Source organism: Solanum tuberosum, unplaced genomic scaffold, assembly GCF_000226075.1.
Source record: "Solanum tuberosum cultivar DM 1-3 516 R44 unplaced genomic scaffold, SolTub_3.0 scf00183, whole genome shotgun sequence".
In the NCBI taxonomy this organism is placed as follows: Eukaryota; Viridiplantae; Streptophyta; class Magnoliopsida; order Solanales; family Solanaceae; genus Solanum; species Solanum tuberosum.
The window spans coordinates 311,783-327,785 of record NW_006239110.1 but is presented as its reverse complement, the minus strand read 5'-3'; positions in this window follow the sequence as shown (position 1 = coordinate 327,785).

Below are 16,003 nucleotides of genomic sequence, written 5' to 3'. Positions count from 1 at the left end.
CCCCTCTAGAATAACCCAATTAATTCAATGCCCTGTTACCCATTCCCATTTACCCATTCTCTCTCTTTGAATAGATACTCCTTTTTCTCCATCAGAAGTACCATGAGTTGAAGAAAATACAACCCATAAATGAGAGAGAACACTGTGGAAACATATTAATCCATCCGAAACGAGACATTCAACTCCCCTTTCACCTGTTATTTCCAATCTATCCAACAGTGTTCTCTCATGATATTATCCTGCACTTCCATAGGTACCCACATCCTTAATCTTCTGTCAACCACAATGTATTCTAATGTTTGACATCCTAGTACCAACTCTTCCAAATCATATCCACTAAGCTTTTCACAACTAGTCAAAATGAGCTCTTTCAATGACCCATGCTTTGTCAAAGTACGGACGCCTTCACCAGTGACAAATTCACAGCCAGCTAAATTGAGAGCATCCAGATTCTTGCAACCTTCAGCTAGAGCAACAACAATAGCATCAGACTCATTAACAAGCCATGACAAGTTCAACCTCTTGATGAACACAATGAACACTTCATATATATTGACAAAAAACTGATTTGAACATAGAAAAGTTAGTTCAAATTTGAATACTTCAATGTCTCGTTTCGGATGGATTAATATGTTTTCAGTGTTCTCTCTCATTTATGGGTTGTATTTTCTTCAACTCATGGTACTTCTGATGGAGAAAAAGGAGTATCTATTCAAAGAGAGAGAATGGGTAAATGGGAATGGGTAACAGGGCATTGAATTAATTGGGTTATTCTAGAGGGGACGGGTCATTGGGTTAAAATAGGAAATAGGGTTTTTTTGTAAAAAATTGGATAATTTGGGTCAATTTTGGGGATTCTGTTTAATGAGGGGTAATTTTGGTGAAATTAGTAACGGGAGGGATAAAATTAACTTCATTTTAACGGCGAGGGTAAAGTCGACCAATAAATCAAAGTTGAGGGGTATTTTTGACCCTTTTCCCCAAATATAATTATAAGATTATGTTAAGTAATATTTTTGTTTTGATTTTATTTATCCTTTTTTTCTTTTTTGGTTTAAGCCATGGTTAATGCTTTAGTGCTAGTCTAGAGAGAAAAGTTTAGCAAGTGAAGAGGCGGAAAAGGGCATACTGTACTTGTAATAAATGATGAAGGCGCGTCATTTCATTTGATTTAGATGGTGAAAGGTCTACTTTATTTTTTATTTTATTTTTCATTTCATTATCATTTTCGCCTAATAATTATACGATCTAGTAATTATACTGGCTTATTTATTTGCCACAATGTAATACAGTGTCATTACAAGTGTACTGTTTGGTTGCATAAGTGTAATTATAAGGTTATATTAAATTTTAAAAATAAAACTAATTATTTAAAATTAAAAATTTATATTAGACAAATAGGGGCATTTATAAATTATATTAAAATTAAATATTTAAGCTATATATTGTCCTTTTGAAAATATATTAATTAATAAACATATGTTCTTAACTAATATTATAAAAAATAATGGATTTATATTTTTCAATTTAGTATATTTTAATTAAATTAATCATAAAAGCTAAAAGTACAAAATTTGTACATCAAGAAAATGCATGTTTGACAAAAAGAATAATATTATAAATATAATGTCATAAAATTATAAAACATTTGACAAAAATATAATCTATCAAGTCTAACTTAAACAAAATAGTTCAAAATTTAAAATATCGAGTCAATATTCCTAAAACAAATGAAATTTTAAATATAACATAAGTTGTAAATTCAAAACAATTTTTTTTTATCATAATACCCTTATGTCAAATTTCAATATGACATACATAAATATAATTTAAAAGAAAAGGAAACGTAAATCATAACTTTATTCAACAATGAATTTTACTTTAATTTAATAATTGAAATACTGACAAAATTAAAATAATAAAATTTTCTTTTAGATAATACGAAAAATTGTGTAGAATTATATGAAGTAGAAGTTGAGAATGAGAAGGAAATGAAATATAAATAATATTAAAAAAATTAGAAAGTATTGTAATAATAAAATTAAAAAGAATTTAAAATAATAAAAAATAAAAAATAGAAGTTAAAGGAAGAAATTAAAAAGTACATCAAGTCACAGCATTTCCACTGAATTGGAGAGTGTAGTTATCCCCTGCCAATTACACTCAATTACCTGCCGACCAAGTAATTACATGGTCAACCAAACCGGACAGACAATGTAATTACATTCAATTATACTAAATCTAATTATCAGGGTGGTTTTTCAAACATGTCAGTGTAATTGAAGGGTAGTAATTACACTCCTCCATTCCTAAGAGAGGGTTAGGAATTGGGTGTAATTACACCATGTAAGTACATTATTTTTTTTTAAAAAAAAATCCTCCTTTTATTTTTTATTTATGTTTTGGTTTTAATTTATTTTTTATTTCTATATTTGCTTAGAAAAATTCTTTTTGTAATTCTAATATTTTTTTTATTTTTTTAACTATTCATATTTCATTTCCTTCTCATTCTCAACCTTTACTTTTTCATGGTATTCCATTCAATTTTTTGTATTGTCTATTTATTTATCCCTTTTTTCATTATCATTATTTTTTAATTATTCTAATTTTTAAATGAAGGTAGAATTCATTGTTGAATAAGGTTATAGACTTACATTTTTCTTTTCTTTTAAATCATATTTATGTACATTATGTTGAAGTTTGACATAAGAGTATTATGTTATTTTTTTTGTTTTGAATTTAGAAATTATGTTATATTTTTTGTTTCATTTGTTTTAGTAGTATTTACTTAATATTTCATATTGCAAGTCATTTATTTTTTAGTTAGACTTGATAGATTATCGTTTTGTCAGATGTTTTAATAATTTTATGACACTACATTTATAATATTAACATTTTTGTCAAACATGCATATCATGATGTTCATATAAATCTTGTGCTTTTATAATTAATTTATTGAAATATACTAATTTGAAAAACATAAATCAATTATTTTTTAATAATATTAATTAAGAACATATGTAAATATTTAATTTAATATCATTTATAAAGGCCCTTATTATCTAATATTTTTATTTTATTTTTAGATAATTAACTTTTATTTTTAAAAATTTAATATAACCTTATGATTGCACTTGTGCAACCAAACAATACACTTGTAATTAAATTGTAATTACATTATGACAAATAAACAAGTCAGTGCAATTACTAAATTATGTAATTACTAGGCTGATAGTTAATACCCTAGTAATTACACCAATTTCAATTACCAGATGGCTTTTCCAAACTGACCCTCTTTAAAATCAAATTTGACACTATATATATATTTAAAAAGAATTTTTTTAAAGTATAATAAGGAGATCTTTATTCATTCTATTTCTCTAAGGCTCTAGTATTGTTTGTATGATAAACATAGTGTCACGGAATTAGAGTGTGGCGGATCATGACAATAGGCTCTACATGCATCTCAATCAAATGAACAAATCAAAATTTTAAAATTTTAAAGTAACTAGATCAATAATTCTCTTTGTCTTTTGTATCGTTTAAATTATTGTAGTAAAATTATGTATAAATAATGTTCTAACTTTCTCAAAGATTGACTGAATGTAGTTTTTGACATTGCAACCCAACAAATATTGTGCTACTAAAGAAAGTACAACATGAATGTGTTGTTCTTTCTCACAAACTTTAACCCTTACGCAATAAATTAAAAAATTGGTACAAAAACTTTACATTTAGAAAGCGTTTGGTATATAACTCTTGTATCCATATCATTATTTAGAGAAAATGATCTAAAGCCCCCCAACCTATACCTGAAATCCCAACTACACACTCCAACTTTACGAGTGTCCTATTACCCCTCTAAACTTCATATTTCTCTATTTTCTACACACTTAAACGCTGACCTCGACACATAAACCAAACAAATAGTCCACGTGATTGCACGTGTCGGATCCCCCACCTCTTCAACTCCCAATTCCTGTTTTTTCCCCTATTTCCCTCCTACAACGTAAAAGACCCAAAAAATATCCTTTATCTTTTTCATCTCCTTCACCATTTGCATATGCATTTCTGTTGATGATCGAAGCATTTTGTTGTGTATTTTGAACTTGATTTCGTAGTTTATCAACTGATTTAGTAAAATGTTAGTTCTTTATCCCTTATTTCGAGTTTGTGCTTTATCATTTAGGCTTTCTGTTGATTCGTGAAATTAAGAGCAACATTTTGTGAAATCTTATGTGTGGCTTACGATTATACAGTTAGGTGTTCATTTACACCATATTATACCACATTTTTCATGAAATTGGGTTTTTCCCTTTCTCGTCTAAGTCGCGTAATTTTATATTTATGTTCATCTTAGTATTATGTTCATGGAGTGTTGTATTTGTGTTCTTCTTAGTATTATGTTCATAGAGAAGCTGCTACTATGTTGCATTTATGTTCGACTTAGTATTATGTTCATAGAGAAGCTAATGCTACTATATTGTATTTATGTTCGTCTTAGTATTATGTTCATATTGCTACAATAACGACCCACGGACCGTAGGTCAGGTTTGTGGTTGGCCAGTTAGTTTTTTCAAAATGACAAGTTTTCTGTATTTTTCAATTGTTCACCAGGACGGTCCGTCGTACAATGCACGAGTCATAGATATGTCTCGTAGGTGAGTCCTAGACTTAGAGAAATTTTGAGGTCCAGTGTTGGGACCTACGACCGTGGTCCACGGTCCGTCGATGGACCCATGGATCGTAGGTCTTATCCGTCGTTGGGAGTCCAAATTCAGTGGTTTCTGAACTAATCGACGGTGGACCAGGACGGTCCGTAGGTTGACCCATAGACCGTAGGTCCCCACCGTCGAGCAGTTATTTTCTTAAGGGATTTTGGGTCTTTTCTTAATTATCCTTGCCTAATACTATGTCGTTTTACCCTACACCAAAACCTCTATATAAGCGTTTTAACCCCTAATTTTCCCCAATTGAAATCATTCTCTCAAATTCCTAAAAGAAGAACAAGTCTTTCTCTCAAATATTTCTCTCTCTAGAAAGCTTGAAGAAGAAAGATTCAACCTAGGGTTTCAAGTCAAGACTCTTAATCCTCCATTGAAGTTAAGAAATTGACATTGAGGTATGATGGTTTTTATTCATGGAGCCCTTTCCTCCATAGAGTTCCCAACTTCCCCAATTTTTAAAGTTAGAAATCTCCAATTGAGTTAGGGTTTTTCTTCTATGTTTTGGGTTCTTTTGATTATTGATTTAATTGATTGATCTATGATCTTTTATGCATGAATTGAGTTAATCTCATGTTTTTATGATGATCCTCCATGAACCCATCTAATTTTCATGTTTTTCCAAGTTATGATCATATAATGTGGGTTTTGGATTATGAAAGAAGAGTTTATGAAATCAAGCATGTTCTCATGAAGTTTATGTAAATGTTTTAAGGATGCTTTGAGTGAATTATCAATAATGTTGTAATTGTTGTGTTGTTGAAAGGATTCCTCATATACACATCAATGCATGATTTGTGAAAGGTTTCTCACATAATAAGGGTTCTTAGGGTTGAAAGGTCTTCTCACCTAAAATGAACCAATGTTAAGGAGCTATTTTAATGTTGAGGCAAGAGGCGATTACCCATGCTCTCTTATTGAAATATAAGAGGCGATTACTCATGTCATATGATGTAAGGACAAGAGGCGATTACCCATGTTCCTTTAAGAGCTAAGATGAATATGATTAAGAACTATTCTGTGGAAGTTAAGCTTAGTACTGAGTGGACAAGTGGTGATTACCTGTGTCCCATAAACTATGTACAACATAGGATTGTCTAGACAAACATTAGCTAGTGGATCCACATAAGCTAGAAGTTCATGGTCCTTACTTTGGCAAGTAGGACAACCCCTTTTTGGTGTGGGAGACATCAGATTCCATGTTATTAGCTCACATGGTATTATATGTAGGTTAAGGCTACTTCCCACAAGCAAGTTAAGATGAACCAAGGTTATTTCAATGAAGTATCTCTTATATGTTTAAGATGATGTTCACTTGCATTGATCATGTTTTATGACTTATGTTTTCTAACACTCAAGATTTATGTTTTAGCTTGATCATTGCACTCATGAAAATGTCCCTTTTTAACATGACTTTATATGTTTCTATGCATGGCTATCATACTCGGTACATGTTCGTACTAACGCATACTCTTGCCTACATTTCCCCAAATGTAGGGTCTGATAGTTAAGGTTCCAAGTTTCGTGGCTAAAGTTCTTTGAGGAGATTTCGAGCTTTGATGAGTCCTCATGCTTCAAGGACCGGACATTTATTGTTTTTAGTATTTCCTAACTTTTAGTTTTGGAACATGATATACGGGCTATGACCACATTCATTCTTATGTACTAGATGATTTTGAAATGATGTTTAGATTTCCATTTTTCTCTATAAAACTCTTATATGTTGAAACTGTCTTTTGATATCTTTATTTTATTTCTTGTATGTGAAAGCTAAGTGGCTTGTATGGGGCCTCTCGGTCTTGTACGCCATATTACACCTAGGCGCTACCTTGGGTCGTGACACAAGTTAAGAAGTTGAGAAACAAAGAAGTTGCTTCCGTAAAGGTTCTTTGGAGGAATCAATTAGTTGAGGGTGCTACTTGGGAGGCCGAGGACGATATGATGTTCCGTTATCCTCATATTTTCCCTCCGTCCCTACTTTTTTGGTTTCATGAGTCTTAGATATTCCCATGATTCCTCATTTATACATGTTCATGTAAAGCCTGATTTTTTAGAAAATGAGTTTATTTGATAGATTTGTTTATGATTATGTGCAATTGAATATGAGCTGCATATGTACCTTATGAAATGATGTTTTGAACATGTTTTTGCTTGGAGTTGATGTTTCCTCATTGGATATGTGTATTTATGTGATTGCATTCATGTTGGGCTGTTAGGTTTAAGTTCCTACCCTCCATATGATGTCTTGAATCCCATTTGAGGATGAATGTTCCCAAGGGGGAGATATTGTAACACCTCAGATTTGAAAAGATGGAAAATTTACAGGTTTCTAGAAAACTGGTGCTAGTACTGACAAAACCATTGACGGTCCGTGGGCTGACTTATGGGCCGTAGGTGGATCCATAGGTGGTAAGTCCAATAATTCCAAAAGTGTCTAGTCCCGATATCTATTTACGATTCACCAGGACGGTCCGTCATTCAATGTACGAGTAGTAAATAGGTGTCGTAGGTGAGTTGCAGACTTAGTGAGATTTTTAAGAATTTTTAGTTGGACTCATTGAGGCCATATACTGACTATAGGTTGAACAACGGGTCGTGCATGGGTCTCGTCAGTTCAGGGTCCAAGTAACAAGTTTCTGAACCCATCGACGGTTGACCAAGATAGTTCGTAGGTGGGCCCACTGACCGTAGGTCCCCACCATCGATGAAGGTCGGTAGTTATTGTTAGAAGGGCTTTTGGATCTTTTCCTAATTATCCTAACCCAATACTATGTCGTTTTACCTTATATTATAAACCCTATATAAATGTTTTTACCCCCAAATTACCCAATTGAACTCATTCTCCTAAATTCTGAAGTTGATCAAAGTTTTTCCCCAATATTTCTATCTCTAAAGCTTGAAGAAGAAGGCTACATTTTCAAGGTAAAGTCTCCAAATTCACCATTCCATTTCAAGCTTTTGGTATCAAGGTATGATAGCATTCACCTATGGAGTCCTTTCCTCCATAGGTTTCCTAGATTCTCCATTTTTACAAGGTATAATCTCCAATGGAAGTTAAAGTTTTACTCAATTGCATGAGTTCTTTTCAATTATGATCTAATTGATTGTTTTATGTGTTTTATGCATGAATTGAAGTAATTGCATGTTTCTAAGTTGAATTCCCATGAACCCATGTGAAATCCATGATTTCTAGACTATGAACATATGATGAAACTTTTGAATCATGAAAGATGAGTTTATAAAGATATGCATGCTCTTTATGAAATTGATGTAAATATTTTAAGGATGGTTTGAGAGTGAAGTTTCAATGTTGTTGTTGTGTTGTGAAACGATTTATCACATACTACTCAACCATGAGTGTGAAAGGGTTTCCTCACATAAAGGATTTATAAGGTTGAAAGGCTCTCTCACTTAAGATGATTCAAGTTAAAGAACTATTCTAACGATAAGACAAGTGGCGAATACCCATGTCTCATGAATGTTAAGATAAGTTAAGACTAATGACTATTCTATGGGGTTTATGCTTAACACCGAATGGACAAGTGGCGATTACCCATGTCACGATACAAGACTACCCCATAGACGTGACACGCCGTACAAGACTCCGAAAAGTCTAATACAAGCCCTAGCATATCTTTACATAAGAACATAGGGAAAAATGCGGAAAATTTAAAACTTTTCTTTACAATTGAAGTTCTTTATAAAAATAAAAGAGTCTATGACACTATGTCTCAAACCATCTATAACATTAGAATAAAAACTCTTTGAATACAATCTTAGGGACACGACCTTTACATAAATCTAAAACATAAAAGAAAGACATAAATGACATGTAGTCAAGCCCTCGAATACTATGAGGACTCACCAATCTTCTTCTTCTTGATCAACTAGAGTCCTAGCCACGATGATAGCATCCGATATCTCCAAAGCCTACACTTATAGAAAATGTAGAAATATGGGTTAGCACAAAATGTACTAAGTATGGAAGCCATGCAAGAAAATCCTTAAAACATGCATAAAAAAGGGACATTTTGTTTGAAACCATGCTTCATACCACTTTTGAACATCATCTTTGAAATAGTTGGAGAATATAGCTCATAAGACAAACCATGCACAATTCATCATAACATAAATGATATCATCATAATTACAAGCATAGTCTCCAACACCACATAATGCATACTCCAATCTTCACAAGACATAGTTCACATGCATAAGTACATACCAATATCATATCAACATAATAGAACTATCACAAAAGCAACCCTAAGCTATACTTGTGCAATGCATAGATAGGATCCCATAATCCTATCTACACTAAGTCTCACGTTTAGGCCACCATGATTATGCATAACATAAGTTCATACCAACATATAAGCAACCCAAAGTCATACTAGTGCAATGCAAAGGTAAGATCCCATAACCCTATCAAATGCTAGGTATCACATTTAGATCACCAACAACATACATGTCTTACCTTTGATTCATCCATAATCTACATACATAAGTAAGGAGACATTCATGATCATAACTTGTAACAAGTAAAGTCAACCTTATCATTCATGCATATCATACATACATAATTCATAAGTCTTCATAACATAAGAGAACCTAACCATAACCCCTCTTAAAGTCCACTTGTGCAATGTATAAGTGAAGTCACATACCCCCATTCATACTAAGTAGCACCTCTTAAGAAGTCATAATTAAAGTCCATGTACTTATCATAGCTCGTATTCGTATTATATAGGGATAATAGCCTTAACCGACATAAACCATGTGAGCTACATGGAATCCAGTTTCTTACTCCCACATCGAAAAGAGACGTCCTACTTGCCAAGGGTAGAACTTACATAATAGCTTTTAGGTAGATCCACTAGCTAAGACCTACGGGGGCATGTAGTTATGGGATAAGGAGATTTCTTCTAGAAACCCAGACTTACTAAAGTAAAAAGTTTCCATCTCATGAGATTAGATACATTAGGAAAGCCGGACTTTCTAACGTAAAAGCTCCCATCTCATTTCCATATCTCTCGATGCTAAGCATAATTCCCTTTAAAAGTCACTTTAAGTCTTTACTTAAGTTTAGCTTCATAAAAGAATGCACTAGGCACTCAAACCATCATACATCATAATAGCTCAAGATTCATTAGGGTGAGAATGTCCTTTCAACCTTAGAATCATCAACATGTGAGTAAACTTTTCACATCATATTCATAGTGTGTTCATGAGAATGGCCTTTCATTCAACACAACAAGACTATCATAGTCATAACATATCGTACATAATCATATCATATCGTACATAGTCATATCATATCATACATAGTCATGTATAGAGGTATTTGAAAGAAGGATCTTGCATCAATACCACAATATACACAATAATTAAACACCTCCACCTTTCAAGTGGATCAACATGATCATGAGCATTTCATGCATAGAAGTATGTAAAGGTGCATATGAGAACTGACATTTCAATTGACACCACAAAAATATTATCATCATAGACACTTCCTTCTCAAAGTGTTCATAAGCATGGACATAATACCACAATCACACATAATTCACATATATTGCATTCAAGGGTCACATTGAGTCAACACATCTTGCATTCAACATATATAACATAAATATAACCATGACTCAAGTAATCCATTCATTTCATGCATAAACTCATATGACCATATTATAGGTCATGTGGGTGAAGTCTTTGCACAATAATGCCATATACAACTTCAACCTACATAATAGCTTCCTTTTTTAAGCCTAAGCATCCTTAACTTATTCATATTAGTTTTTACCATTTAAGACTTAGGAATCATCTTCATATTATGAGAATTACCCTCAAGAAACACCTCACATGGTAATCATGTAAATCTAACTCTCAAGGTAAACTTAACTATTTGCTTCATTCTTACTCAATTATAGACATATAGCAACAAGTAAACTAAATCTCAATACTACTTCAACCATGATCCATCATATAAGACCTAATCAAGTTAGTTCATGTCTACAAGATTCATTCATAATAAATTCATGTCTAGGTGATCTAATCTAAGGCAATTCACCAAAAATTCATCAATCTTAGAGGTCCACATCGAAACCCTCAATTTGCCCTTTAAGTCTAAGAATCAAGATCAACCCAAACTTCTAGAATTACAATATTAGATAGGGGAATTTCATTATTCAACAACTTAATAAACATAAACATAATCAATTGACAAGCTTACATGATCAATCAAGTCATACCCTAGTTCACAAAATTAGGAAGAAGGGAAAATACATGGGTCCAAGGAGATTTTCATCAAAATCCATCAATACTCCATTAATCCAATCATAAATCATCATAATCAATCATAATAAACCTTAATCAAACAATTGAATTCGTTTTTGGAAGGAGACCCATGACTAGATTGAAAAACCCTAGAATTGAGGGATTTGGAAACATACTTTGAAGGGAATTCTTGGTGATAGCTAACCAAGAATGAAAAACATCCATACCTTAGGTTGAAATCCACATGAAATTGGAGGAGAAAGGTTGTCTCTTGAGCCCCTCGCTTGACCTTGACCTTGTTCTTCAATGGAGGTCTTCTTCTTAGAGAGAGAAATATTTGAGAGAAGGGAAGTTGGGATTTGATTTGGGTATTTGGAGATAATAGAGTAAATAGGTGGTTTAAGACTTAAAATATTTATATATATGATATAATCCATTTAAAATCAACCTCACTTAATAATAAGTTAAAACGAAATTACTTAAAAATTCCCAACTTGGGAAGCCCCGTCAGGGACCACGCCCACTTGTACGGGTGGTGAGGGGCACCACAGCTCGTGGTGGTGCCCGTGGTCCCTTGAAAAGGGTTCCTCTCCACCTTGATAACCCCCTAGATTCTAAGGCATCTTCACGATCACTTTTACGGACCGTGGTCAAGACCATTGGCCGTGAAGTGGCTCGTGGACTTGGTGCAGTAGCTTGGCCTCAAGGCTTTGTCTCCCACTAAGTTAAAGTCTTCTTCAGGGACACTTCTACGAACCGTGGTCAAGACCACTGGCCGTGAAGTGGCTCGTGGACTTGGGGAAGTGCTTGGCCAAGGTAGGGCAGCCTTGGCCTTTGTCTTAGGCCTTACCCCCTTGGCTTGGCACTTGCCCTTGGAACCCTTAACCAAACCTTAGAAGGTCTTCTAAACTTCGGGGTCTAACACGTTACTTGACATTCAACCAATAGACTCCTCAACCTAAGCTCGGTAAACCATTTTTACAACATAAAACCCAAGTCAAACTCTAAAACAAACTCGTTAGGCTCTAGTTTTACCTACTAGTTTCCATTAGGCTCTAGCTTGGTCTTACTAGTTTTTCGGGTTGTTACAACCCATGTCCCATAAAATATTTTCTACCATAGGTTTTTCTAGATAGAAATTAGATAGTGGATCAACGTAAGCTAGAAGTTCATGATTCTTCCCTTGGCAAGTGAGAACACCTTTTTTTGGTTTGGGGTAGACACCGAATTCCATGTTATATCTCATATGATCTCTATGTTGGTTAAAGGTAAATATCCCATAATAATGAACTAAGGTTACTTCTACAAGTATCTCACAAGTGTTTTAAAGATGTTTATCTTGCATTGACCATGTTCATGATTTGTGTTTTCCAACCCTTTTATCTTATGGTTTAACTTCGTCATTGTATGTCATGAAAAAGTCTTTTTTAGCATTATTTCATAACTTTTATGCATTGCTATCATACTTGGTACATTCCATGTACTAACGTATAGTTTTGCCTACATTGTTTCACTAATGTAGGGTCCGACGCTCCTATTCCGCATCTCCGTGGTTAGTGATCACTTTAGTAGAGATTGAAGATTAGTGAGTCCTCATGTTCCAAGGACCAAACCCTTTATTGCTTATTGTCTTTACTTTTCCATATTGTATGTGATGTATGGGTTATGTCCCAATTACTCTTGATGTACTAGATGGCTTTGAGACTATGTTAGGATTTTCTGTTACATTTTCTTGCTGAACAATTATGATATAAACTGACTTTCAAACTCTCTTGATTTTCTATTAACTTGTATGATGTATGGTAAGTGACTTGTGTAGGGCCTCTGTCACGCCCCAGATTCAAAGGCACAACTGGCTCATAACGCCAGAACTCAGGCTCGAGCCGACCCTGCTGAACCATTTGCTACTAGCGCATGGCAGCCACAAACAGTCAAGAAAACAAATAAGTATATCTCAGCTTAAAATTAAGCCATCGGCCGGCAAGGCCCCTGTCAACTGATCTATAAAGGACACAGCTACTCCCAGGAAATCATATAAATAAATAGCCAACTAGCACAGAAGTCCTGATTGGGCCGTCGAGGCCACCATGATATCTATACCAAAACTAAAAGCAGGTATATATCAGTACAATACATCAAATAACTCACAAGCTTCAGCAAACCAACAACATAGACCAGCATGGCCATAACATAAATATAAACCCCACACACTAGTCTACAAGCCTCTAAGAGTAGTAAAGATTGGTGGGACAGGGCCCCAGCCTACCCATGAGAATATATACAACAAAAGGTAACAAACCTCCCAACTCTGGCAGCTCCGGAGGAAAGGGTTGACCAACCGGATAAAAGTCAATCCTGCTGCTGAGGAGGTCTACTCGGTCGTCTGTCAGGACCTGCATGCATAAATGCAGCGCCCCCAAGGAAATGGGGAGTCAGTACAAAATAATGTACAGAGTATGAAAGGCAATAGACTATGATGAGGTATCCTGATCTACTGGAATAATCTGATAAATAAATCAAGGATAAGATAATTGTACTGACCTGCTCTTAAATCTAAACTTATCAAAAATAATAAAACAACAACCTAACCAAGCCCCCATAAGCTCGACAGGTACAAACAACACACAAGACCACCTACTCAGGCCCCCATAAGCCCGGAAGGTGCCAATCAGCCTGTATACCCTTATTGGTAGCCCCCTAGCCCCGCAGGCAGTCACATAGCCCTCTTAGGCATCAACATAACTTATAGACAACCCATAGCCCTCTTAGGCAACAACCTGGCCCTGTAGGAAGCACATAGCCTTCTTAGGCGTCAATATATATCCCTGTAGGCAACTCATAGCCCTTCTAGGCATCAATATATCCCCGTAGGCAACTCATAGCCCTTTTAGGCGTCCATATAACCCTGTAGGCAGAACATAACCCTTCTAGGCATAGATCACATTCCTGCAGCTAACCATAATAGCCCAAAGGCAACAATAACAATCCAACAACTAAAAGTGAGCAATTTAATTATAAGCAACCTATACAAATAGCCTCTAAGTCGTGTCCAACATACGAATGCTACTACTGAATAAGAATCCCGATAAGAAAGGATTATATGCACTCGAGCATCCAACAATCAACAATAAAGGCTACAAGTATAACAACGATAACAACTCAATTACATTGCTCCTAAGCTTTAAGGAAACATGCCATAGGAAGAGAATAGCCTTAACATACCTTTTTCGCTAAATTCACGTGGCCTAACGACTTTAACTCATAACTCCCTCGATACTACAACAAGGTAGGACCATAATCAACACACAAAAATAAAAGATACCATGACAATATGATAAATGATATGTATTTCCATTGCAAATTGATGTTTGCTGCTTATAAAAGCTAAAGTCGATGAAAGAAGGGTCTTACCTCGATCTTAGGTTCGTAATTTACTTCAAAACCTTCAAATATATTCAAACCCTTGCTGTCCCAACACTAAAAGTGTGATATGCTACGCAATCGATAAAACAAATTATACCACGATGATGAGCCCAACGCGTAGAACAACTTTCGTCAAGGACTTAAGTCAAGAAAATCTAATACTTCACTTGATCCTAGAAATGGGTTTCTCTAATTTCTCTGTTTTTTAGCTTAAAAATGAAGAAAAAAGGTCGAAGGAGAAGATATATGTAACATTCCACCGACTTAGGGCCCCACCTCACGTGTCTGCTTGCGCAGTCCCATGAAAATGCGAATATCTCTCTATTCTGAAGTCGTATGAACGAACGGTTTGATGAGTTGGAAACTAGACTCGTAGACCTTCGATTTCATAGTTTACGGGGACCATAACTCTTAATATATTGGGAGAAAACGTCCGAGACATTTGACTCAAATTTCAGACAAAATCTTTTAAAAAAGGAATTTACGGTAACTTTCGCCAACTTTTATTTTGCCACTTACCTAACTTCAAAACTTGAGATACAATACTTGAACACTTAAAGTATCACATAACACATCATTTTTAATTTATTACTCACCCTCTTTGTCTTTCCACGAAGATACGAGTTAATTTAGACGTTTTGAAAAGTTGGGGTGGTACAACCTCTCGGGGTCCTATAAGCCATGTCACGTTTATGGTGTAATTTTGGTCGTGACTGACATATTGCTCAAACTCAACAATCATTTTTGGGGTTCGAGATGGTGTCACTACGCAAAGTTCTCTTTTGCCTGGGATTTAGATGAGTGACAATTTGACCCAGTTGGGTCTACAGCTGCTTGAGAGAAACTAAGTGTGAAGTCACCATCTGAGATAAAGTGGAGAAGCCATTTTTCAAATCCTTCAACACCTTATCTAAACCTTCAGCCTTGTTGTAGATCCTTACAAGCATGTCTTCTGCCCCGCTTCCTTTAGCCCAGCTGATTCTTTTGGGCTTGAATGATCATGGGTAGGCACGTATCTATCTTTGTCCATCTCCCTATCTCTAAAATTTCCACCCTGCTAGTCTTTCCAACCACTATCTCTATTCTTGTTCCAACCTTGATTCCCACCTTGTCGTTGATAATTATTATGAGAACCCCACCCCCACTTGATTTTCCATGTATTGCACTTCCACATTGTATAATGCCTCAAATTTGGTATCATCCGGGCAGTGACCAGTGTTGTTCCAACTGCATTCACCGACTTGGTTCCACCTCCCATGACATGTTTGGAAAACAAATTGATTTCGGTCATCATTTTGTCCATGTTTTAATCCTTTTCATGGTCCTTCTCGATTTGTTCTTTGCTCAAACCCACTTGTAGAAGTGGCACTTGGTCTTCCCATGCATGCCATGCTCGGTTAACCTTAGTCATATCATCTAGCAACAAAGAGCTACATCACACGGCTACCTCATCAATCCACCATGGACTAAGTGATCAGTCACACCTTTATTGACTGAATTAAGGCTGCAATAAAAGTATTGCAACAACAAATTGTTCGGAACGCCATGCGTTGGACATTGCAAGAATAACTTTTTGAACC